A 26,028-nucleotide genomic window follows, 5' to 3' on the forward strand; every position below is an offset into this window, starting at 1 on the left:
AAGGGAGCTACTTCTATGCTACACAAGCAAGAAGGTAACTATTGAGCTACACAAGCTAACTAATTACAAGAGCAACTACACAAGGACAATGTATATGGAAGTAATTACAAGCTTGTGTAAGGGGTTGCAAACCAATGGTAAGAACAATGTTGACACGGTGATTTTCTCTCGAGGTTCATGTGCTTGCCAACTAAAAGGTCCTAATATGGCTAGAGGGGGGGGGGGGTGAATAGCCTATTTAAAAAAATCTATAAATCAACTAGAGCAATTTGATTAGTATGACAAATAGCGAAATGCAAACTTGCTCTAGCTCTACAAGGGTTGCAAGCCACCTATCCAACAATTCTAGTTGCAATGATTACTAGGCACACAACTTGCAAAGTTACTACTCACTAAGAGCTCTCAATCTTGCTACTCTAAAGAGCTCCACTAGATGAACTTAAAATAACAAAGCAAGCTCTCAATTCTAATTACACTAAAGAGCTTACCACAACTAGTTTGCAAGAATATAAATGAGTGAGTAGGGTGATTATACCGCCGTGTAGAGGAGTGAACCAATCACAAGATGAATACTAAATCAATCACCGGGAGAATGCCAAAGGACAAGAGACAACCAATTTTTCTCCTGAGGTTCACGTGCTTGCCGACACGCTAGACCCCATTGTGTCGACCAACACTTGGTGGTTCGACGGCTAAGAGGTGTTGCACGAACCTCGTCCACACAATTGGACACCGCAAGAACCTACCCACAAGTGAGGTAACTCAATGACACGAGCAATCCACTAGAGTTACCTTTCAGCTCTCCACCGGGGAAGGCACAAGACCCCTCACAATCACCATGATCGGAGCCGGAGACAATCACCAACCTCCGCTCGATGATCATCGCTGCTCCAAACCATCTAGGTGGCAGCAACCACCAAGAGTAACAAGTGAATCCCACAGTGAAACACGAATGCCAAGTGCCACTAGATGCAATCACTCAAGCAATGCATTTGGATTCTCTCCCAATCTCACAATGATGGTGAAACAATGATGGAGATGAGTGGGAGGGGTTTGGCTAAGCTCACAAGGTTGCTATGTCAATGCAAATGGCCAATAGAGTGAGCTTGAGCTGGCCATGAGGCTTAAATAGAAGCCCCCACGAAATAGAGCCGTTGTACCCCTTTACTAGGCACAACTCGGGGTGACCGGATGCTCCGGTCAGTTCGATCGGACGCAGGACCCCAGCGTCCGGTCGCCCGATGCTTGCCACGTGTCATCGACTTCATACGCCGATCGCCTGATTTCTACGGTCAAGTGATGACCGGACACGTCAGTTAGAAAGTGACCGGATGCAGGACCCCAGCGTCCGGTCGTTTCCAATAAGGTTCCAAACACGAAATTTCATGACCGGACGCGTCTAGTCATGCTCGACCGGACACACCCAGTGTCCGGTCACTCAACGTTTCCTCTGTGTGCCTCACGTCAGCGTACATCAGCACTGACCGGACGCACCCTGCCAGCATCCGGTCACTCTTCGCGCCAGCATTCGGTCACAAGACCGAGATGCGTGCTCACTACTGCTACTGACCGGACTCAGAACCCAGCATCCGGTCACTGCACCACTAGCGTCCGGTCACTCTGTGAACCCCTGTCTTTTCTGTATAGGGCGTCCGGTCACTCTCCGCCGATGAAGTTTCTAACCCTTGCTCAAATGTGCCAACCACCAAGTGTATCACCTTGTGCACATATGTTAGCATATTTTCACAAAATACTTTGAAGGGTGTTAGCACTCCACTAGATCCTAGATGCATATGCAATGAGTTAGAGCATCTAGTGGCACTTTGATAACCGCATTTCAATACGAGTTTCACCCCTCTTAATAGTACAGCTATCTAACCTAAATATGATCACACTCGCTAAGTGTCTTGATCACCAGAACAAAATGGCTCCTACTATTTATACCTTTGCCTTGAGCCTTTTGTTTTTTTCTTTCTTCTTTTCAAGTTCAAGCATTTGATCATCACCATGCCATCACCATTGTCATGATCTTCACCATTGCTTCATCACTTGGAGTAGTGCTACCTATCTCATAATCACTTTGATAAACTAGGTTAGCACTTAGGGTTTCATCAATTAACCAAAACTAAACTAGAGCTTTCACCAACACACTATGTCCCCGTTGTGTCGACCGCTCACTTGGTGGTTTGGTGGCTAATTGGCATCACCCGCCAAGCCCGCACATCGGGCACTGCAAGAACCTACCCCAAAACTGAGGGTAGCTCAATGACACGCTCAACTAGAGTTGCTCTTCAAGGCTCCCGCGGGGGCGAGCACAATGCCCCTCACAAAGCTCTTCTCCAGAGCACCGCACAAGCTCCTTGCGGGCTTTGACGGAGACCACCACCAAGCCATCTAGGAGTTGGCAACCTCCAAGAGTAACAAGCACCACCAGCTTGCAAGATGACCACCTAGTGCCACTCGATGCAACCTCATGATGCAATCGCACTAGAATCGCTCACTCACTCAATCGGATGAACACTATCAAGCTAGAGTGAGTTAGAGGGCTCCCAAGCACTACCACATAAGCCACCAAGGCTCTAGTGTGCTTAGCTCTATCAAGCTCACCGCCAAAGACTGACCACCACTTCTATTTATAGCCCCCACAAAAATAGAGCCATTGTACCCCTTCACTAGGCACAACTCAGGGTGACCGGACGCTCCGGTCAGATTGACTGGACGCACCCAGTCCTGCGTCCGGTCAACGGATGCACACCACATGTCGCTTCTATTCAACCTCAGTCACTTGATCTCAACGGTCAAGTGATGACCGGACACAGCATAGTGCCAAGACCGGATGCACCTCTGCTGAGTTCGGTCATTTCTAGAGAGGTTCCATTCATGACAAGACACGTCAGTTTGAGCATGATCGGACATAGGACCCTAGTGTCCGGTCACTTCCAGTAAGGTTCTAGAGATGCTCAACTACGACCAGACTCGTCCGGTCGATCACAATTGGACGCAACATCAGCGTTCGGTCCTTCTCCTCTTCTCTATGTTGCCACATAGCGGGACCGGGCGCACCCACCCAGCGTTCGGTCATGAAGTGACCCAGTGTCTAGTCGAAAACCGACGCCTGTGCCTTCACTACTGCCACTAACCGGACATAGGACCCTGGCTTCTTTTCACTATGTGACCAGCGTCCGATGCACTCTGTGAAACCCTATCTTTTCTGTACAAGGCGCTGGTGAAGTTTTGAACCCTTGCTCCCAAGTGCTAAACACAACATGTATCACCTTTGTGCATGTGTGTTAGCATATTTTCACAAACATTTTCAAGGGTTAGCCACTCAACTTGCCACGCCACTCGATCCTAGCGACGATGCAAAGTTAGATGACTCGAGTGGCACTAGATGACCGATATGCAAACAAGTTTGCCCCTCTTGATAGTATGGCCATCTATCCTAAACCCAATCATCAACTTCTCTAGACACCTGTGACCAGTGAAATAAAATGCCCTAGGTTATACCTTTGCCTTGCGCATTCCATTCTATCTCCTCCATTATTGATGCAACACATGCACCAACATGATCAACAATGATATGATCCACTTCATATCATCACGTGATCATATTGGTTCATCGATCTTGACTTTACTCGCTTTTCACCGTTGCCTTCATCCATCGGCGCCAAGTTTTGCTTAAGCTTCACCACCACGTGGTCCATCGCTCCGAAGCCTCTGACTTGCCCTTCACGCTTGCAACTAGTCCATCAAGCTAAGTCTTGTCTTGATCTTCTCCACCTTAATCACATGACTCAATGTCATGTCTCATGTGCAATGAGCTCCTTCACCATCACATGTGTGAGCTTTACAACATCTCTGAGCCATTTTCACCTTCATGCCTTATGTTGCTCACACACATGTACTTGTGGACTAATCACCTATGTATCTCATATAAACACAATTAGTCTACCTAGGTTGTCACTCAATTACCAAAACCAAACAAGGACCTTTCATCCACCCTGACCTCTAGGAGGAACGGGGAGAGATCGAGCCCCGCCAAGCGCGCTAGCTCTGACTAGAGCAGGCATGCCGTAGTGATCCTGCAAGGAATGAGGGGACACCAACCCTTTCAGCCTGGTTAGACGCCATCACTACGCCATGCAGCAAAGACAACACAACACCACCAAATGGTGGCGGCCTATATAGGGACCCACTATCTAGATACAGAATGATGAGATGGGTGTACAACCCCAACCACTACAGGATGGGGTTCACAATGGTAGTCTTAACTTTGAGGCCATCTATGCCCACGATGGCCACGACCTCAGGACTCAGGATCCTGGCCACCAGCACCGCAAGCAGCAAGACAATCAATGATATGGGTGCAGCTATTGACTCCTATACGACGCCCTAGGAGATCAGGAGGCGACGATGAAGGCCACAGTGAGACCATGTCGTGCAGGATGGCTGGCAAACCACCATCATGCCTATAGTGCCGCCACAGCTGGCACAATAGCACCATACCACGACATGGGAACAAGACCATGATGATAATGCGCTACACCAAGACAAGATGGTGTTACTTGTAAGCCAAGTTAGCTAGGTTCCCTTCCTCAGGCTTATGACCCCTCGGTTGGGAGAACCTCCCTCTTTGTATGTGACCTAGCCTTGAACTCAATATAAGGGCAGCCAGGGCACCCTTCTAGGCCATTGGACTCTCAAAGCTCTCATTTGGGTAGTCCATCTCCTAGCTTTAGCTCTACTCTCTTACCACTTCCACCATTCTTGCACCCCCCATTGTAAGAATTTCATAGCATTCAAGCGAGGAACATGCACTCGATCATCTCTAAGACTGGACGTAGGGCTCTAGCCTAAACTAGTATAAATCCTCATGTCTTTTGGATGCTACTATTGTCTTCCTAGGCTAGCGCAACAATCGTATAAATTCACTAGTCGGTCTACAAAACACCGATAGTTGGCACGCCAGGTAGGGGATAGTCGTGCACTCTCATTGTTGGGGAGGAAGTGATGGCTCCCTGCACCTACATCGAACTTGCTCTTAGCGTGGCCCTCGGTGGTCACATCCGCTAAGGAAGCCTCGAGTTCACTAACACAGACGTGCTAGCTCCTGTTAATGGTCTTCTCCCTGATCAAGCTCTATGCTTCGGGGATCTAGACTTCATAACCGACCACCTGGGTTAGCTACGCCTCTGCAAAGGGAATGCAGCCCCACCGCACATCCTAACGTTGGATCCCTGCACTGGTCCCACGATCATCGACTCTGACATGCTAGCGTGCATAATCAACACTTATCTCAGGCCAAACCCTGAGACAAAGCTAAGCCAGCACATCTTCTATGTGATGGCGAACGCTTTTGTCCAGCTCTCCGAGAGTGGGCCTATGCCACCAGAGGCTGAATTCTAGGACCCCTGCACTGCACTGCCCTCTAGAATGAGGGACGCGATCGTACTCTTTGAGTTAGGGCAAGCCAGGCACAATGGCCAGACGATGACGCCAGGCTCCTTTGGGTTTGTGGGGATGATGGAGTGGGATCTAGAGTCCATCTACGACCTCCTACCAATGACCCCTAGGAACACAGACTTTGAGACTAATTCTAAGGGGACCTACCATCCGCTAAGAAAATGGAACATGTTGCACCTCTCGAAGGATGGGGTGGTAGCGATAGGAGGCGCAGAGGACGACGCCTATCCGATTCCATGCACCCGTAGGAAACAGGCAGAGTATGACTAGGAGCACTTGGAACGAGCTAGGGCCCATGAAGCCGAATAGGCTAACGAACGCCGCAACAACAAATGCCCTAGCCCGCAACACCTCGACATCGAGGGCACATCGGCGCGGGCACGCCGCGTATACGATCAAATCCAACAAGGCAAGTGGGAGACGCCTGTCTTCCCTTGAGCCAGTCCAAATGTTGCGGCGGCCGCCATGATCATGCGAGTAGCCCCTAAACCCTCAATCAATGAAGGAAAGTGCGTTCACCAGGAGCTACGAGACTTCCTAGAAACTATGATTGTACAGCAGGCTAAAAGCTCTATGGAGAGGCGGCATCCCAAGGCTAGCCTCATGCACATCTCCTATGTGCATGGTGCCCTCAAGGGCTACCACACGCCGAGCATGCTCTGGCCCAGCGATGATGGTGCGGCATGTAGGCGAGAGCCTTCCCCAGCGCGCAACCGTTATGTCGAAAACCACAATGCCCACCTAGCTTAAGGCACCAGATGCACTAGACCAGACTAAGCAGGTAAGGATCTGACGCACTACTACGACAGAGACCAGGATAACCATGGCTGACATCCTAGGATCCAAGATGCTCGACGTAGTCCAAGCCCAGACGCTTGCGGCCTATAGGCATTCATGAAGAGGATCCGACAGACGTTGTTCCCGGTGTGGTTCCATGCACTGCCGAACATTGTGAAGTACTCTAGGGACACCAAGCCCACTGTATGGCTAGAAGACTTCCGCCTCGCCTATCGAGCTGGCTTGAGCATCTCTTCGCAGACAGCATCCACTCATGGGTAGACTTCAAGCGTATCTTCATAGGAAACTTCTAGGGCACATACGTGCGCCCCTAGGAACTCCTAGGATCTCAAAGCCTGCAAGCAAAAAGCAGAAGAAACTCTACATGAGGACATCCGCCACTTTTCCAAGTAGTGCAATGAGCTTTCCGACATTGTGGATGCAGACATGATTGGAGCGTTCATCTCTGGCATGACCAATGAAGCACTCATCCACAAGCTCAGACACAGGAAACCATGGATGACGTAGGAGTTGCTCGACCTTGCTACAAGCCATGCCTCCGGCAAGGAGGCCATCTGGGCAATCTTTTGCAAATACAAGGGAAAGGCTTAGGCTGAACCCATGGATGAGTCTAAGGACCACAATTGGTGAGGGAAAGGCAAGAAGGAAAGCTAGAGGCATCACGACAGTGAGTTTGTCATGACGGTCAATAGGGTCCACAAGTAGAAGTCTAGCAAGCTCAACCATGTCAGTTTTGACAAGATAGTCAAGATGTCATGCTGCAACCATGGCTACCCAGTCAAACATGCCCTTGAAGAGTGTGACCTCATCAAATGTTACTTCAAGGGAGACTACAAGGCAATCGGCACAGATGCGTTGTCCGGATCAGCTGGCGATGAGGGAAAAAGTGATGCGTATCCCGACACAAAAGGGTGCCTCATGATCTTTGGTGGACCGACGGCATATGAGTCCAAATGCTGGCAAAAGCTCACTGACAAGGAGGTCAACATGGCCACCCTAGGCAAGGCCTTCCCTGCTTAATTTCCTAAAATGGTCGAAGACTATGATCACTTTTGACAGAAAGGATCAACCCCGATCACATTCCACAACCGGGACATTTTCCCCTTGTCATCGATCTAATCATCGGCAAGACCCGCCTGTCTCATGTCCTCATGGATGGCGGCAGCAGCCTCAACCTCCTCTACGCCGAGACCTATGATGCTAGGGACTATTGCGAGCGGTGATACAACCATCTGGTGCTCCATTCCATGGAGTCATACCCGGGTTTTAGGTCATTCCCCTCGGGCAGGTCGACCAGCCCGTAACATTCGGAGGTCAAGCAAACGTCCACACGGAAACACTCACTTTCAAGATAGCGGACTTCCCCAATGCCTACCATGCCATTTTGGGGTGACCATGCTACACCAAGTTCATGGTTGTCCCTAATTACACTCATGACAAGCTCAAGATGCCTGGTGCTCATGGGATCATCACCATAGGTGGCGACCTTCGACAGGTGTTGGCGGTCCTTAACGCCTAAAAATAACTACCAACTCCCACATAAAATCCACCCATATAAACACCAAACTTAGTATTAGGGTTTATAACTAACAAATCCATGAGTTTTGGTGATTAATCAATTGCAGGAGGATATATCAGGAAAACATCGACAAATACTCAAAGTGCGCATCCAGACAAAGCGTAAAAGCAAATTAGCACAAAGAATAAATGAGAAGGCCCACCTACCTATTGCATCTGGGCATAAAACCCACATAGACATGACCTGGGCCCATCAACAAACTACCATGCATAAGGCAGTCATGGGGCAGCTCCACCTGGGTGCGACTGCACCCCAGGCTACGCCAACCACCTTGGCTTTCCACGTGGTGCTCTCTGGTTGCCTCGCTGTTGACAACCAAAATTGTCCATTTTGTGAAGTTGTCAAAATGTGAAACATACTAGATCATTGTGTTCCTCTCATCGAGATGGTCAAAAAACATATATGGAACGTCCAATTTGGAGTCCAGATGAAGGAGTTATGCCCCCAGGAAGATGCTCCGTTGCCGGAAGTTCTGACCCCAGTTGAAAGCTCCGACAGTTGTCAGAACTTTCAGAAAGCCTGAAGAAACCTGCTCGGGTGCCCAAGGTTATCCCCCCGTTGAGAGTTCTGACAAATGTTGGAAGTTTCGACAACCGTAAGTTCCAGCGAAGGTCAGAACTTCCGGCGGACCTAATAAAAAACCCTCTTTGGATCTAGCCTTTTGGATTTTGATCCAAAATATTCCAAACTCATGGGAAACTTGGAAAATAAGTGTTGGAGAGGTTTCCTACTCGGATAAGACCACCCCTCTCTATATATATGAGAGGATCACGGCCGATTGAGTTCCCTTCTATCCAATCATCAAAACACATCAAATCAATCTACTACCTCTCTTTTACCCTCTCTTCCCCTCTACTTCTCGTTCTTCATTGGTGCTACATGGATGGTGGATCGATGATGGCGAAGCTCTAGAGCGGCTAGGCTGGCTAGGGTAGCCCATAGCCGCTACATGCCCTGATAGGGTCCCTCCCGGGCTTGTGGGGTTTTGGATCTCAAGAGACCTCACCGGTGTGTCTTGCGTTTTGCGCTCCCAGCGAGGCTCCTCCGGTGACATGTCTTGCGTATCATGCTCATTGCTGGAGGCATCATTTTCAGGTGTGGACATCTCCTAGGCGCCGACCGATCCAAAAATTGGCTAGGCCCTACATCGAGCGATCTAGCTCCTTATCGAGTTTGTGACCTAATTAAGAGTCAAGACACTTTTTGGCAACTCCACTAGAGAATGATTGGTTCAACTATCTCCTATAGCTGATCTTTCTGACCTAGCCAATTCGTTGGTTCCAATATATCCTTTTTGTGTTCTCATTACTGTTGCTTAATCTAGCCCAAAAGGCCGAAAGCATCTGGTCTTGATCTCCTCTTATCAAGATGTGGAACAAGGGTCACAACAGCGAGTTCACTAGTCCAATGGGTGAGGAGATCATCATCAGGTCTACAACCATAGTGTCGGTACAGAAAGTGACCAACTAGTGAATATTTGTAGTTTTGCCATACATTGTGATCGGAGGTGGCCTAGCACTCAATGACACAGGGTTTATACTGGTTCAGGCAACGTGCCCTACGTCCAGTTTGAGTCGGTTGGTGACTTTATTCCTGAGCCCAGGTGCTCGAAGTTTGCAGTGGGGTTACAAATGAGAAGGAGAAAGATGGGGTGTACAAGAGGTTCGGTTGGCTCCGGCCGAAAGGGCCGAGAGCGACAGGAGCTCCGCTATGAGCTAAGTGTTCAAGCGTGTGCTTGAGATCCGAACCTGGCGGTTCTGTGGTTGTGAGCTAGTGAACTTGATTGATCTAATGAATCTAAAGGGACTGAGCTTGAATGAACTTGGGTTCACTTTTTTCTATTGGGAGAGAGCACATCCCCTTTTATAGATGAAGGGGATGGCATTACAAGTGAGAGGGAGAGAGTACGAATGCTTCTAAGCCTTGTTGCCCACGCCTACGGATGCAGGATAATGGTAGGCGCCCACAACACTGTTGATGTCACTGTAGAATGTCAGATGCATGTGGGAGGTTACGTCGTCTTGTTCGGGTATGGCAGATATCGGTATATGCTATACTGTTGATGCCCAGAGTCATGTGAGGCGTTTTCACCATGTTTACTCGGTAGGGTAATTCCGACACCCACAATACTATCGATGCCCAGGGGCATGTGGGGAGCCTTACCTTATGGGAGTCAATGGCTCCCACAACATTGTAGAGGGAAATGTCGGCGCCTACAATACTATTTATGTCAGGGCGGTTATGGAGCACTATTCCATGCAGGGTATGGTCCCTAGTACAGTGGTTTTGACTTATGAGCCTTGCCTTGCCTTTCTCCGCACGTCTCCTGGTCCCTACGGAGCGGGCATCCCTGGTCGGATGGCTCCAGTCGGCTCTGAGTGCGCCGGTTGGAGAAGAGCGATGAGCAGGGTTTCTGTGAACCCCCGGTTGGAGACATGGGGCCAGAGTCGGAAGTAGTGCTTGGGCTAGGCCTTACGGTCGGAGAGGCCACCTGGAGGCAGCTGGAGTCCTAAGTGAGCGCTCCGGTTGGAGAGGTGGGCCAAAGTAGTCAACGAGCGAGCGGTATTCCCTTTTGGCCAGACCTCCTGGTCGGTGACTGGACCGCCCTTTTGGCCTGTTGTTTTAGACTCTTGGGCCGGCACATGAGTTGCGTGTTGTCTGCTTGGGCCAAGCTTTGGCGTGGAAGCCGGTCCCCGAGGGACCCTAGGTTTATGAACCCGACACATAGCTAAGCTGAAGGTAGATGGGATTACTAAAGATTCTCATGCTGTTGTTGATCTGTTCTCTGCTAGTGTTGAGGAGCTTTCTTGAGGTCAAGCTATTTTCCAGAAGACAGCAGACCACGTGAATCACCTGAAGGAACTGCATGTGAAGGGTTTCATTAATGGCAAACTGGTCAACAACATGTTGGTGGATAATGGAGCCATGGTGAATCTAATGCCATATTCACTTTATAAGAAGCTTGGTGGATCTGATGAGGAGCTGATTAAGACCAAGAGGATGGTCAAAGGTGTTGGAGGAAATTCTATTTTGGCCAAAGGATTTGCCTTGATGAAGCTTACTATTAGGAGCAAAATGTTGGCCACCGTCTTCTTTGTTGTAGAGGTGTAAGGGGTTATAGTTTGATTCTTGGGCGTGAATGGATTCATGGCAATCGATGTGTGCCTTCTAGCTTGCACTAGTTCCTTATTCAGTGGGTGGATAACTAAGTTAAGATTGTTCATGCAGACTCATTGGCCTATGCCATGGTCGATGCCCCTTTGCTTAGAGGGCATGATGATATGATTTGCTTGTCATGGAGAGATCTTTCTGGTTTTGAGTCACTAGAGGAGGTATTGTTCCTGTTTCTCTAGAGCCAATTGATGATCGGCTCCATATCATCGTGTACTATAAATTCTGTTTGGATAGAGGATTGCGTCGGCCAACCCATGTGAGCAAATTGGTGTTGGGTTTGGCATTAGACCACGGCCGACGTATGCATGACAAAATTTAGAAGCCGATTATAAATAATTTAATCATGCTTTTCAAGAATTCTCTATCAACACCATAGGTTCTAGGAGTGGAGCTCTATTCACATTATATGTTTTTGCCGAAGAGGGTGTATCGATGTTGTGTTGACTCAAGAAGACAAAAGGAAAGTGTATGCTATCATCCATGTTGGTTGATGTCTTCTTGTTCCTAAGATAAGGTATGCCCATGCTTTAAATTATGCTTAGCGCTGTACCATGCATGTGCTGAATTGAAACATTAATTGATATAGTACATGCATGGTGGCTTGCTAGACTGATGTTATTAAGCACATGTTACATCAGCCAATCCTTAGTAGAAGGATTGGTGAATGGGCATACACTAATTAAATATGACTTGACTTTTGAACCATTAAAAACATTAAAAGGTCAAGTTCTTGCTGATTTTATTATTGAGCATGGTATTGATTTAGATGATGATATCAATTACCTTACTTTTACCCCATGGAAACTTTATTTTGATGAATCGGTTTGTAAAGATGGCCAAGATGTTGGTATTATTCTTATTTCTCCCAATGGTGCTAAAATTGGAATGTCAAGCCGATTAGATTTCTTTTGTACCAACAATCAAACCGAATATGAAGTCCTCTTATTTGGGTTGATCATGTTGCATTCCATGGAGGTAAAACATGTTGAAGCCTATGGTGATTCTTTGCTGGTGGTAAAATCAAGTTGCTGGTGAATTTTAATGTTTAGAAGAATCACTAAGAACTTATCTTGATGCTTGCCTTGATATTTGTAACACCCTCGGTGTTACACCATAAATCATTTACTAAAACATGTCATGAGCATCATGTTTATGTGTTAATGCATGTAAAGAGTGTAGATCAACTTCCGTAACTCAAAACGATCAACGAAAGTGCGAAACGAAAGTTAATTCCAGTCATGTTATATCACTTAAGGTTGGAAACTAATTTTTATTAAGCAAAAATGCTATAAAACATATATGTGACACCTTAATAAAGCTTGAAGTACATATTTTGTAGAAGATAGTGCAACTTTTGTTTTGGAAAAGTAATATTGTTATCTGGTATTTTTGGCAGCTCAAATATTGAATTTGATATTCAAATCAGCTTCGCACTTAGTTTATTTTCCTAAGTCTAGACACTGTCAAACAATGCCATTTTGGCAGTAATTTTTGGCAAAATTTAGTTAAACACTATAGTTATGTTTTTATACTATTAATTGAACCAAAGTGTGATCTTTGTAATGGTGTAGTGGTTAGAAGTGTTTGAACTCGTTTGGGCTAGGCAAAATATCGCAAAGTTGGCTAAAAGGAATGGACTATTGGTAGTTTGACTGTTGGCCGCGGTCACTGTGCGCACGCTGAGTCGCGTGCTACCCATAACGTTGTTTCTTATTGCTCGGTCATGCTGCGTTGACGCATAGCCATAGCCATTGTCGCCAACACGTGCATGTTCCCTCTGCGCCGTGTCATCCCACCAAGGGCACTACGCGCACAGGGCCACGACACCCCCACATGAACCTGCTCTGCCTGGCATCCGCGTCCCACTGAGGCAGCACAGCGCCCTCTACACCATGTCACTGCCTCTACCGCCCTTGCTCTGCCCGCACATGTAGCCGTCCTTAGTCGCGCCTTTGTCCTCTTCTATTAAGTGGCAAGCACCATGCCATGCTTCCCAACCACCACTGCTATGAATGGCGTCGCGCCGGCAAGACCGAGCCGCGCCAAAGCTAAAACCACAGCGCTTGGTCACCTCTGGGGGAATTGCGCTCGCTTGAGGCTCGATTGGGAACCTAGCTACACACCAAGCCCACCCGCTACCACAGCAGTGCGATGTCGACCTCAAATTTGGAGTTTTCCCCATCGCCGGTCATCTTATGGCCAAATTCAAGCCACTCCAGAGCTCCCCCGTCATAGAGCTTTAGCATCCAATTCTATGGCACCGTTATCTTCGTCTTGATTCCCTTTGCACCCTGTGCAACTCAGTTGTACCAGTACCACCATCCTCGGGGTGTTGCCATGGCCGTGTCTGTTGTAAAGCACCACCAAGCCACTCGGTCGCTTGTGGCCAGTGCCGCTTAGGCCGTCCCTGACCAAACAGTCATCGTAGCCAGGTTTCTAGTGAGTCACTAAAGCTCCTGCGCTAGCTAGTTGATCGCCTAGCTGTCCTAGTTCACGAGAATGGTTGCACCACCGTAGTGAACCACCGTGCATCGCTGCCACGCACGCTAGTGCATCCCCTAGCTCCCTACCGCTTTCTAGGGTCGTCGTTCGAGCTAGCGATGGTGATCGACCCCTCAGAAAAGCTAGGGCGGGTCCCAGTAGCCCGACGTGATAGCTTTGACCATGAAATTTTTACAGTAGATTCACTATATTATTATATGCTTACTATAATTTTTGTAGCCTTAGAATAGGTTGATAAATAGGAAAGTTAAGTACTCCTTGTTTTAATATATATATGAAATCATAAATAAAGTAAGAAATGCATTTTTGATTGCTAAGATAATACTAGAATGTTTCATACCTGTTTAGTGGAAAGGATGGGTAGCTTAGCATCTTAATCATTAGAGTTAGCTTAGTAGCTTGGTAGTTGTATTCTTATTTTAAGAGTTGCTGTTGCCGTATTACTAAGTGTTGCATCATCATTTCATGCATGTAGATAACGAGTTGGTAGAGTTCATGACTGCGGGTGAGCAGGAGTATGAGGAGGTAATTGAAGAGTATGAGGAGGAGATTCTCATATAGGAGGGAGCCCTAGAGCCACCAGCGACTCACTTTGCTGACATCCCGCTTGCCTAAGGTAAGCCCCGGTGCATAACCCTTATTTTGAATAATCACTGGATATATATATGTGGTGTGCATTTATGTTACAGGCATTTTATGGAAACTACATGCATAGATATACCTACCTATGAATCCTACTAGCATAGGTCGAGTAGCTGCTATGCTTAGGATTTTCGGTAGCATGAGTGACCTGTTGTTACTCAGAATAGGTGATTATTATTATCACTGTCATGATAAAATGGTGAGAGGAAAAATGGAGACCGGGCAGGGATATGGTATGGGTATTGGTGGGTATAAGAGGTTGTGTCCCACGGCAAATGGGGCATAGCTTGGTTACACTGTTTTCCCTGTCCGTGTCGGTTAAGGACCGGCCGTTGCATTGGATTCTAGTCAGGTCATAGACTTATTATCCTGAGCACATACTTGTTTATGGGAGCAGAGAAGGCTCATTGCTCTCTTGTCATGGGTTTCGGCTCTTTCCAGACCGAATGATTTGAGGTGGGGATGGTGGTGGTCTAAGCACCAGACTGAGTCCGGGACTCGGGTGTGGGGGCTTGGAGTCCAAGTTTGGACGGGGACCTAGACCCCTTGATAGGAGAGTGGTGGGTTGGTCCTGCTTGTGCCTAGGGTACAAGCGGGGCGTGTTTTTTGGGGTACCCAGCTAGGCACATTGGTTCACGAATCGCCAGGTAATTTGGTATGACTTGTCTACAATCTAGCACTGTAGTAAGAATTGGAAGATGAAAGACGGTGAAATGGATCTGTTTGCTCAACTCTTGCTTGAAAGTAGAACATGTGCTTACCTAGAATTGTTAGATAATGAACTAATCATGACTGCTAATAAGAAACATACGTAATGATTCACTAATAGAATTGCTTTTTGCAAAAAGGAAACCCAGCCAACCCTAAAGCTCATCATATCCTTTGGAGTCAGGAAATTATTCCCACTAGTTGGGTAAGTCTTGCGAGTATGTTGTGTACTCAGGGTTTATTTACCCCTGTTGCAGGTGCAGCTTGAGGAGTAACTGTTGTGTGAAGGATTCTTCTGGTGGGCACAGACGGATCCTTGTATATTATCGATAGATGTTTATTGTAATTCTACTATTTAAATTCCGTACTCTGAACTTAGTACTATAATAGTGTATTTCTAAGAACTCCGGTTGTAAGAAATGGACTAAGTATTGTAGACTTGTTCTCATTATTGGATCCTGGAGGAAAAATGTGGATTATTCGAGCTCTCCCTTGGGGTGTGCCTGACAGAACTGCTCGAAGTATCTCACTCTCGGGGTGCTTAGTGTCTGGTGGAAGACGAGCACCTCCAAAGATGTGTTATTTCGGGCGGTTCTACCACAATATTATTGACTATTTTGCTGAATTTGATATATTCTGAGGCATGAAAATCAAAAGGTCAACATGTTAGCTCAACAAGCATCTAGCTATGATGTCAGTGGGCATAATTTTCATATTCAAGAACAACCAATGTATGAAAATTTATTTTTTTCCATGCAGGTGCAGACCAGTTGGCTCAGTCGACTCCTTCTCTACTATAGCCTACTCAGCTAGGATGGCTGCTCTAGTTGGCCAAGCTGACTCCCCCAGTCGGCTCAGCCAGCTCCCTAGTGGCTAACTCGATCACCTTGCCCAAGAAGCTCCTAAATTGGTCTGGCTTAACTTCCAGTGATGTTGGGGCCAATTTAGAAGATTGGAGGACGCCCTTGCTAAGATATTTATGTGATCAAAATGCTAAAATTGATAAAAGTGTTCGATGGAGTGCTTTCAAGTATGTATTACATAATGATGAACTCTATCGGAGGACCGCCAAAGATTTGTTGCTTAAGTGCTTGGGATCTGATCAAGCAAGAGTGGCTATGGGAGAAGTCCATGAAGGTATTTGTGGTATGCACCAATCAACCCCAAAGATGAAGTGGTTATTGCGGAGAGCTGGTTTCTATTGGCCTACTATGATGGCCGATTGCTTTTGTTACTACAAAGGTTGTGAAGAGTGCCAGAAGTTTAGGAATATTCAACTTATGTCTGCTGCTATGCTTCATCATATTATCAAACCATGGCCTTTTCATGGTTGGGGGCTAGATTTCATTGGCCAAATACATCCCCATCTTTAAAGGGACACCGTTTTATATTGGTTGCTATGGATTACTTTGCAAAGTGGACCGAGGCAGTTCATTTGAAGAATATGACACATAAGGAGGTAATTGAGTTAATCACTAAGCATATTATCCAAAGATTCGACATCCCTCAAACATTAACTATAGATCAAGAGACATCATTTGTGTCTAAGGAGGTGAGGGAATTTGCTAGATTATATAAAATCAAGTTGATCAATTCATCTCCATACTATGCTCAAGCTAATGGCTAGGCTAAGTGTAGTAATAAGACATTGATCAAGCTTATTAAGAAGGAAATTGAGGAAACCCCACGAAGGTGGCATGAAGTTTTGTCTGAAGCTTTAAGGGCACATCACATTTCAAGCAATGGTGCCACAAAAGTTACTCCTTTTGAGTTGGTATATGGTCAAGAGGCCATGTTACCCGTCAAGGTGAATTTGTATGCATATATGCTTGCTAAATAAAAAGATTTATCTGCTACTATGTATCATAATTTGATGATGGATAATATCGATGAGGTGACTAATACAAGTGTTGGAGATATGCCCTAGAGGCAATCATAGAGATGATGATATTCTATTGTATCCATATTTCATATTGTGTTCCTTGAATATCCATTAAAGGCTACTTGAATTGATTTGCAATTATGTGAAACTCTTTACTTGTATGGTTATTCTAAAGTTGTCCCTAGTCAGAGTTCATGTGAGGACACACATGAATATTAGACTAGTACATGTATTAGTTGATGACTATGTTTCACAAGTCATGGACATGAAGATGTCAAACTAATAATGTGGGCACGTGTAGAGACATGGGCTAGGATAGACCCAACACGAGATGTAGTTACATAGTTCTCTTTACACAATGTGTACGCTTTGTCCTTAGACATGAGATTGTTGCATGCACTCAAGATGTGAATCGACTTACTTAGGGGCTGTCAAACGCTACTTCATAACTGTGTAGTTATAAAGATAGCTTTCGGGTTTGTCAGGAAGCATGCTGTGAGGTATGATTAGTCAAGATGGAATTTGCCCCTCTCTATTTGAGAGAGATATCTCTGGGCCCCTCGAGTGATCGAATCCAGAAATGCATGGCCATGCTACGTGAGGTTAAGAGTTAACCTAGAAAGGGATTTCGAATCACAGGATCGAGAAAGAGAGGTCGGCTTGGAGCTAGACCAAATATCGTGAGGCAAAGGGAATAACATGTACATGATGTTGTGATGGTTCGTCTGATATGATCTTCGTGTGCGTATAGGAGTTGGCATGTCTTGCTAGAGGCCGCTACCAACTATTGTCTGAGTAGAAGTACTCGCGTCATGCCTATACGTATGTGAACCTATAGGGTCGCACACTTAAGGGGCTGGAAGCCCAATGAGGATCTGATCTGAATTGGACTAGATTTAGGAGTACTAATGGAGGAGTACTAATGGGCCTCAGACCTAGAGGCCTATCAGGGACCTCTATATATTGAGGGGTGGGGGCAGCTTAGGGTTTTGGGATTTTTTGGTAGAGTAGCCGCTTCATCTCCCACGCCCTCACCGAGGTGCACTCACGGATCTTGCAGTTTGGCTTGCGACGCTTCCTCCCCACACGTGTGGATACCTTGGAGGTGTTGCATCTGCAACACTTGGATGAGCCGCTGCACGAGTTGGACGCCGCTGCATGTTTGACGTGGAGGTGATTGACTACTCTACTTCAACGTGGCGATCGACTACACTGCCCCGACGCGCTTCATCAACTTCCGCATCTACGCGTCTAGTGGTAATCCCGTGATCTATAACAGCACTGTTCCTATTTTATGTGGTAGTAAATTTGTTTTGTGCTAGCGTAGCCTACCTCGTATTCCTTTAGTCGTATCAGAGCTGATGCTATTTAGTTATGGATTCAGGATGTGTGCATATGGAGATATGCGGGTTTTCAGATTGATCTATGATCTGGTTTCATGATCTTGTTGCAATGGTCGTGTAACGACATACTCCTACCGGTCGGAATTCCGCCATCGGAGTTAAATGATACATGTAATGCCAGTTGCAGCGAGCGAAGATCAATGTGATTGGTCGAATTGAAACCTAGATTCATACGCCAGACACATATGATGCATAGTAGTTGATTGGATCCACTACTGGATCGGATAATTTACCATGGTCATGTGTTTCGGTAAAATAGCCATAACTTTTTTGTACGATCTCGGATCGAGGCGAATTTTATATGAAAATTGATGTACAAAAAAAGTTACACATGAAATTCAATGCCTTTTGCATTTTTGGTGAAATTAGATTTCCCAAAATCGGCTTGGAAGATGGAGTTTTGGGCCTTTTAAGTTTGGACATTAGAACGCCTAACTCTGTTTTGCGGGATTTTGTGATCAGTATGGCCCCTGCATATGTATTGTCAAATTAATGTAATTGATGACCTGCGTGTCATTCTATGATGATCCAAGCAACTGTGTAACCTTCTTTACTAGCTGATTAGATGTAAGTGCACCTAGTGTGTTCTTAGAGGACTCATCACTAGGAGGATGGCGCACATGGATGGTGGAGATGGAGATCATCATGGTGAACAGGTTCTATGGAGATGGAGATCACCACTAGAAATCGGGCCATACTGTGTCACAACTATGTGAATGCTATTCTTTTGTTTTACTCTACATGATGTGATGTTAGAAGTAGAACGATCCCTCACAAATTTTAAGTTAGTATGCCGTCCCAACTAAAACTTGCACCATCCCATGTCTTGTACGATTGGAGGTGGGTCTATGAAATTAGAGTATCACTAGTTTTCCTTGACTAGACGGGTTTGTATCGGATACTTACACGCATAAGGGTTGGTTTGCTTAACAAGGTCATCTTAACGGTTAAGGACTTTGGGGCATGAAGGTTGGGCGTTGAGACATGGAGATGTCACCCAACAATAGGAGATATATGTGATATGATTAGCAAGGAGTTGCTTACCGATCTACCTTGACTGCTAGCGGTGATGCTTAAGCTCACTAGTAGACTTGTTAGTTGTGGATCCTGAATGACTAAGTATCAATAGAGGGATATTGATTTTAGTGGGAGTAGAGTCTATTAAAAGTTTAATGTGATTTACTCTATCATGGATACTTTTGTCTTAGTATTTTGCATTATTATTTGTTGTAGATAAATGGCACCTAGCAACACCACACCGTTTGCTTTGCGTTCAGTCCTTGAGAAGGACAAGCTGAATGGGACAAACTATGTGGATTGGATCCGTAACCTGAGAATTGTTCTCAGGGCTGATAAAAAGGAAGATGTTTTGGACATCCCATTAATAGAAGAACCTGCTGATGATGCACCTGCTATCGTTAAGAATGCTTGCAAGAAAGCATGTGATGCTAATCTCGAAGTAAGCTGCCTTATGCTTGCTTGCATGGAACCAGAACTACAGATGTAGTTTGAAACAAATCATGAGGCGTATGATATGATCGTGGTGCTTAGAGACATGTTCCAGACACTGGCTAGGACTAAAAGGTTCAATGTGTCTAAGGCTTTTGTGGAAAGCAAGCTAGCAGAAGGCGCAGCAGTCGGGCCACACGTAATCAAGATGGTTGGTTACATTCAATGGTTGGAGAAGCTAGGCTTCCCACTGGGCCAAGAGTTGGCCATTGATTTCATTCTTTCGTCTCTTCCGCCTAGCTATGGGAACTTCATCTCGAACTACCATATGCATGGGGCGGAGAAGGGTCTGAATAAACTATGTGGCATGCTTAAAACAGCAGAGGGTGACATTAAGAAAAGCGCTGGCAGCAGCCATGTGATGGCAATACAGAACAAGCCTAGCTTTAAGAAGAAGGGCAATTCTTGGAAGAAGAAGGGCAAGGCTATGAACTCTAAGCCAAACCCAGTGCCCAAGGTTAAATCTAGACCTGCTCTAGACAAAGAGTGCTTTTATTGTCATGAACTTGGTCACTGGAAGAGAAATTGCAAGCAGTATCTGGCTTCGTTGAAGAATGGCGGAAGTAAGAGAACTGTAACACCTCTGGTGTTTTAAACACTAAAATATGCCATGTCATCATATGCATTGCACATCATTCTTGTGTTAATGAAAACTTTGATATGCATTCACTAAAACAAGTTTACTTTTATGATTATATGTGTTGACTTGTATGGATGAATCAAGTTCATAACCTTAGTATTAAATTTGAATTCCAAAACCCTAATTTCCAGCATTTAAATTCTACCCTGGAAAACCTAGTTCAAAATCTAAGCACATTTTGGGGTTGAGCCTAAAAGGAAAACTGTAGAGCTTGTCAATGTGTACAAAGTTGGTTTTTAGAGTTTTCAAAGTTGTTATATAAAAGTTGAAGTAATTTGAAAGGGGATAAATTCTTAAACTGCCCCTTTTGATTTCAAACTTGCATTTTCAAATCTAGATAGAATTTGGGTATGGTTATTAAAGCAAAGTTGTAGAACTTTGAATTTGGAACAGCTTTTATTTTTGGAGATTTTTGAGTTTCCATACAAATTTGAGAGTAATTTGAGAAATAAAGTGAATGGCATTTCAGTAAATACCTTGAACAGTGCAAGCAGGCAGCTCTCGCAGGCGGCCAGCTTCCACCGGCTTCCATGCGCGTCCGCGAGTGCCACCTCCTGCTTCGACGTGTCGACGTTGTTGTAACGTGTCGAGCGCACCTTCTTCTGCCACCCTCCGCGCGCCTGATAACTCTGGAGCGTCGTCCAGTCGCTCTCTCCCTCCCCTCTATTTTCCGTCAGCACCGCCCAGCTCCGACGAGCTCACGCCCGAGCTGTAAAGCCCTCCCAGCCTCAGCCGAGCATGTCATCATGATCGCCATCATCTAGCGCCTCCATATCACCCACTTGCGCAGCTTCGTTCCCTCTGGTTTGCCAAGCGCAACCTCGTTTTCTCCAACTTCGGCAAGGAGCCGCCGTGATCCATTCCACCGTGGACAGGGAGTTCGGGTGGGCTTCCTGCTTCATACTTTGCTGTTTCTTGATCTTCATTCTCTTGTGATGTTCATGAGCTTCATCGTTGATCATTTGGTCCATTGCTTTCCTCAGAACGGAGCTTTGCCGTGAGTTCACCCTGCCGCTGTCGTCTCCAACGCCGACGACCTAGCTCCGCCTCGACTTAGCCGTCGTTCTCGTGCGTATCAGCTTCAGGGTGAGCCACTGATCATGTCTGTGTGCTCTATTTTACTTCTACCATGCCGTAACCATGGGACCATGGGTCGCCGATGAGTTTTGCTCCGCCGTGCCGCTGCGCGCGTCGCTGCTTGTGCTGTGAAGCGTTGTTGGACCGATTAAGTGCTTGGTTAAGTCTGTTAGGATATGCTGAGTACGCCGGAGACTTTTGTTTAGTCGGCGAGGCCGTAGTTCACCGTCACCATCTCGGTGGGACACTATCGTGCCGCCATCGTCGCCGGCGAGGTCACTACAGCCATCTAGATGCTCAACCAGTACCCTCAGTCGAAGCGCAGCGCTGAGGGGGTCATGTTGGTGCAATCCTTACCGTCGGAAACCTCACCATCGGCGAGTAGTCGCCGGTCAGAGGGTCTCGCCACCATGGTCAGCGCGGGCTGACCGGTGGGGTCACCCTGTCAGTGACCGTTTTAAGGAAAATGAATTTCTCTATTTTGCAGAAATGGTTAAATAGTGCTATGATTTGTATATTTTGTGTAGAAATAAATAGAGCTCCAAAAATTATGAAAAGTTTTGTGTGACCTCTATGAGATGTGAACTATTTAGGAAAAATATTAAATGTTACTTTCAGTACATTTTGAATGTGATAAAAATTGCTCAAAGTAATTAATAAATGGGATTCCATGATTTTTCTAGGCTTATATAATTATCCAAAAATTATGAAAATTGTTTTTCCACTTAGTTATCATGTGACGAGTCTTCAAAAAAATTTGGAGCTCATTTGGAAAAGGTTGATTTATTTCATAATTTTTAATTAATTAATTAATTAAAACAGATAGTCAACCTTAATGACTTAGGTTTTGTTTGAATTTGGGATTTAGTGATGACCTTGTGTCATTAGCATAAAATGATCTTTGGCACTTTAAGTAAGTGTTTGAGTTTATGATCAAGTTGTGATTAAGAAATGTTAATCTAAGTAAACCCTAGAGAAGGTTTAGTTAGTTGTTAGCTTGTAACTATACCGCGAAGGAAAGTTGTATTCAAGTTATTAACTTTTGCATCCATCGTCAAGCATCATGTTTTATATCTCGCATCATATTAAACATGGCATTATTACCACGTGTAGTGAACGAAAGTGAGAACATGGTAGTCAATCAAGTTGTTGAGGAAGTCAACCCACCGGTTGAGGTCGGGTTTGTTATCTATGGAACATCTCTGGAACCTGAATTTTTCGATAGTCAAGGTGTCGGGTACCATAAAAAGGGGTCCCCTAAGCAAGAACCAAAAAAATCGCTTAGACCCTGTAAAAATCGAAGCCAAGAGACAACTACCGGCAAACCCCCACCTTATCCGAGGCTCGGCTGGACCGCCCGGCCCGCCTCGAACAGTATTCCGACTCGCCCGAGGCCCCAACCGTAAGGCCTCGGACGAGGTGCCGGTTCTCCACCTTGCTTGAGGCCTCGCCCATAAGGCCTCGGACGAGGTGCCGATTCTCTGCCTCGCCCAAGGCCCTACGCGTAAGGCCTCGGATGTGGTACCGATTCTCTGCCTCGCTCGAGGCCCCACCCGTAAGGCCTTGGACGAGGTACCGATTCTCTGACTCGCTCGAGGCCGGCTCGGTAGCTACCCCATCACCACTGCCTCGACCAGGACATCACGTCCAACTAGCGTGACGAACCACTCCCACGACGTCCGCCGAACGATGGCTCGATATAGCGGAGTGGCCGATGAGATGGGGGTCACCTCGATGCCATGCCAGCCAGGATGGGACAGGGCAGGGGTTATCGGCCACTGTGCTCGGTACTATGCCCACGACGGACACCCATGCGGCACTGTGCTGCCTAACCCCACCTGCTCCAAGGACAGCGCGGCGTGGAGAGTTAAGTCCGGGTCCCTAGAGCCTCAAAATCAGTGTACGGGACCAACTGCTCCCTCCGAGCCTCGGCTATCCGCTTTGGGGTCTCGGTAGCCTCAGGATTCGCGCCCGCCGAGCCCCCCACAATGGTTCAGCCTCTGCACCAACTGGGCCTCGGCTCTCTACGTTGACAATATAGAGCGACCAACACGTCGTCCACAGTATGCGCCATGCCCTGCGTCAAGCCATCACAGGAGCTCCCACGTCGCACAGGATCGGGCGTGACCGGCGCGTCGCTCCAGTGCATCAAGGACAAGGCCGCTCCACCGACCATGCCGCCATAGTGACGACCTACAGGGCTCGGCACACCACCTCCGCTCACAAAACGCCACATAGCGAACACATGTATCGCCCCTGTCCCCCCCTTCAACTATAAAAGGGAGTGACCGGGGCCATTTCTGGAGAGAAGACACGCTCACATGCACAGACGGATGTAGACTCAGACAGACACACATGGACAAACAACGCACAACGCTCTGTAACTCACACTCCTCCTCGCTGCAAGAGATCAACAGCTTAAGCAACCCACGCCGCTCCACATAGAGACCTGGGGCTAGCTCCCTCTCTCGCCCTGCTTGTAAACCCCTACTACAAGCACCTCAATGCAAGGAATACAAGATCGCTCTCTTAGACTGGACGTAGGGCACCTATTGCCTGAACCAGTATAAACCTTGTGTCTCTTTGCATCACCATCTGAGATTAGGGGCACGCAGTACATTTTCACTAGTTGGTTGAGGGCCCACCGGTCCAAAACACCGACAGTTGGCGCACCAGGTAGGGGGCATACTACGTGTCAGCTTAGTTGTCCCAACAAGTTTTGGATGGTAGACCCCGTGTGACCACTTCATCTCGGCACGGTGATCTGGTTCGAGAGCCTAGAGTTCATGTCTCTAGGATCTGAGTACGATATGGTACTGCTCACACCCAGAGCCCCACCCACCGACGACGACAACATGCACCAGCAGCCTAGGTGCAGGCGGCGCCCGGGCCACCGCTCTCGTCATGCTCACCAGGCATGACGTGGGTGGGACCACCCCAACACCACGCAAGCTCAGGGCGACGCACTGCGCTCCACCGGTACCCCATGCCCGGCTGTTGGTATAGAGTCCCTGGTTGGGGACCTGTCCAGCCTAAGCCTGGGCAAGGGACGGAGTTGCCTCCTGAGGAGTTGCCTCCGGCGGAACGGAGCCCGGTGACAACACCATCCCCGTACCCCTTCGGGTTTAGCAATACCACCGCCGCCTATGCTTCCGCCTACGCTTCCGCTCACGTGGAACCCCCAGGACACCACCAATGCTTCACCCTCGACCTCGACGCCACTACCTTGATCCACACCCACGCTGACTCCTTGGAGGAGGACGGGGCGTGGACCGGAGCGGACTTCTATGGGCTTTGCGACCCTGAAGCCATGGGCCGCTTCATGGCCGCGAGCGACTACTGCTTTGGCTACTCTGACTCCGATGATGAAGGCACTCACGACCCCACTCGTGAGTGCTTCCACATCGAGCTCGGGATGCCAAGCATGGGCAATGAGGACGAAGGGGTAGGTCCTCGCTCCCTGCCCCCTGAGGGGGTAGGCGCCACCGCACCTCCATGCGTCGAGCCCTAGGCAGCACGGAACGAGAACCTTACCCCCGAGGAACTTTGACACCTGGACCTGGAGCAGCTTCGTGAGCTTCAGGCCAAGGTCGAACAAGACCAACTCCTTCTACAGCAGCTCTGAGACACTCTTGAGCAAGAGCAGCGGGGTCGCGGTGATGGCGGAGCAGCCCGGCGGAGGGCTCGCGACGTTAACCACCGCATCCACAATGACGTAGGGGGCGAGCAACCCCCTATCTTCAATCGCGCTAGCCAGAATGTCGTGGCAGCGGCGATGCTACTCCGAACTATGCCCGAGCCCTCTACCACGGAGGGGCGATGGGTCCACGGCGAGCTCTGAGACCTCCTCGAGACTGCCGCAGTGCAGCAGGCCAAAAGTTCTACCTCTCGACGGTGCAGAGGCGCCTCGGAACTTCCCACAGCACCGCCTCGGCAGGATAGGGAGGCCTCGGTTCGTCCCGAGCCTGCTCGGGCACCGACGGTCAACAGGGCCCCCTCGGTGCACGACCGCCTCGGTGACCGATGCGAGGTGCAAGGCGACCACGATGTGGTCAGCAGGCGACGGCGCCACGATAATGATGGACCCACCTGAGGCGACCACCCGCACCGAGGCGGTCGCTACGACAGTGGGGAGGACCGCAGTCCTTCTCCTGGGCCACCTGGCCCTCGAGTCTTCAGTAGAGCCATCCGCGGTGCTCAATTCCCGGCCCAGTTTTGGCAACCGGCCAACCTCGCAAAGTACAGCGGCAAGACCAATCCAGAGTTGTGGCTGGCCGATTATCGCTTGGCTTATTAGCTAGGTAGCGCGAACGATGACCTACTCATCATCCGCAACCTCCCCTTGTTCCTGTCAGACTCGGCACGAGCCTAGCTCGAACACCTCCCTCCCTCACAGATCCACAACTGGCGTGACTTGGTAAAGGTCTTTGTTGTGAATTTCCAGGGCACATACGTGCACCCCGAGAACTCCTAGGACCTCAAGAGTTGTTGCTAGAAGCCGGACGAGTCTCTCTGAGACTTCATCCGACGCTTCTCCAAGCAATGCACCGAGTTGCCCCGCGTCGGTGACTCGGAAATTGTCTAGGCGTTCCTCTCCGGCACCTTCTGCCGAGACGTGGTCTGAGAGTTAGGCCAGAACATACCGACCTCG

At 47.7% G+C, this 26,028-nt stretch overlaps 1 pseudogene; it reads left to right on the forward strand.

Moving 5' to 3' along the window:
* The first annotated feature begins 19,388 nt into the window (after positions 1 to 19,388).
* Positions 19,389 to 20,255, forward strand: LOC136469736 (uncharacterized; annotated as a pseudogene).
* Positions 20,256 to 26,028: the final 5,773 nt, after the last annotated feature.

This window comes from Miscanthus floridulus, chromosome 8 (genome assembly GCF_019320115.1).
Source record: "Miscanthus floridulus cultivar M001 chromosome 8, ASM1932011v1, whole genome shotgun sequence".
Classification (NCBI taxonomy): domain Eukaryota; kingdom Viridiplantae; phylum Streptophyta; class Magnoliopsida; order Poales; family Poaceae; genus Miscanthus; species Miscanthus floridulus.